Consider the following 2,009-nt stretch of genomic DNA (forward strand, 5'->3'; position numbering starts at 1 on the left):
GTATTTCCTAATAAATATAATTTAGTTTCTAAGTTAGATCTAATAGTATTTATCTCTCTAGTTTTTTCTAGCTCTAGATTATAAGTAGTATTTAATATACTTTCTTTATTATAGCAAAAAGAGCATAATTCTTCTATATTACTATTACATTTAGTAGATATAGTATTATCTAAGAAACTATTAATAATAGATCTTAAACATTTAGTATTACTTAATAGTAATTTACTATAAATCTTATCTAGAGCTATAAACTCTTCTATATTTAACTCTTTATTACTAAATAGTTTAAATATATTTAGAGTAGGGTCTTTAGGTATAGTTTTATATATTATAAATCCTATACCTTTATTTCTAATCCTACCTATAGATTGTACTATACTAAGTAGGCTAAAAATAGGTTCTAAATATATAATATAAGATATAATATTAAAGTCTACTCCTACTTCTAATATAGAAGTAGTTAATATAACTTTTTTATAAGGATTTTCTAGAAATTCCTTTAAAATAGTATCTTTATTACTAGATTTACTATAATAAAAGTCTATATCTAATTCTTTACTAAGGTATAAACCTTCCTTTTCGCTATTTATAAATATTAAGCACTTATTATCCTTTGTAAGTTTAAAACCTAGAGTCTTATTTAATAAGTCTTTTATAGTTTCTATTAAACTAGAGTCTTTAGGTATAGGGTTTAGTCTATAACTAATATTAGATCTACTAGTACTAGCTCTTATAAGATTATATCCTTTAGTAATATTAAACTCTTTAGTAAGTAAAGTAGCTAATTCTTTAGGTAAAGTAGCACTAATAAATACTAAAGATACTTTAAACTTTCTAATACTAGATATAAATCTAAGGATCTTTCTATATGTTTTTTCTAGTAAAAATAGATGGATTTCGTCTAGAAATATAGTAATCTCCTTATTTAGATCTTTTAAAGAATTTATAAGAGTCTCTAAAGTATTACTTAATATAGATTCTAAAGATATAAATATTAAAGTAGAGCTATAGTCTAAGTTTTCTTCTAAAATAGAAGCTTTAATACCTCTAGTTATAGCCTTATTATATAAGTCCTCTTTTAAAGAAACTCTAGGAGTTATAACTATATAAGTTCTATCTTTATAAATATAACTAGGTAATAAAAATAGTAGGCTTTTTCCGCTACTAGTTCTATTAATATAAGTAGTATAAGGATTATTCTTAATAATAGATATAATAGCCTTTTTTTGCTCTAAGTCTCTAAATTCGGCTTTAGGATTATTAAAGTACTCTTTTAAGTAATACTCTAAGCTATTTTCTTTAATAGCTAGATTATTTTCTATAGTCAAAGTATTTTCTAGAGTATAGTCTATACTAGACTTAGGTATAGTTAATTCTAGGTCTTTACTAGTAGTTTCTAGACTATAATTATCTATAGAAAAGAATTTAAAATAGGCTAAGCAAAAATTCTTAGATTGCTCTAAAGTATCTAAATTAATAGATTTTCCTAGATTTATATCTCTACTATAATTATTATAGCTAGTTTTAGTAGATCTATTAGACATTTTATCTTCTATTAAATCTTCGTTTTCGCTAGAGCTTATATCTATATTATAGTTAAGTCTAGTTTTAATAATCCGAGATATAAGCTGTCTATAAGGTTTAATAGTAAGTCCTTTACTTAATATCTTACTAGATACTTCTTTAAGTAAATTAGATAGAGTAATACTAGAGATAGGTATATTTTTACTAGTTACTAGTAAATTAGGTATAGGTAAAGTCTCTCTTTTAAAGTAAGTTATCCTTATAAACTCTATAAAAGGATCTATAATTAATAAATAGATAAGTAAAGTATTAGTTAGATTTCTAGGTAGGAATCTTATACTAGCTTTACTTTTTCTACTTATATTACTAGATTTATAATAGGTAGTTTCGATTCTAAAGAGTTTAGAATATTTATCTAGAACTAGACTTCTTAAACTATCTCTAGAGTTTTTATAAGTAATAGTACTTAATTCTTTACCTCTTAA

Source organism: Aureobasidium subglaciale (assembly GCF_000721755.1).
Source record: "Aureobasidium subglaciale EXF-2481 unplaced genomic scaffold scaffold_26, whole genome shotgun sequence".
Classification (NCBI taxonomy): domain Eukaryota; kingdom Fungi; phylum Ascomycota; class Dothideomycetes; order Dothideales; family Saccotheciaceae; genus Aureobasidium; species Aureobasidium subglaciale.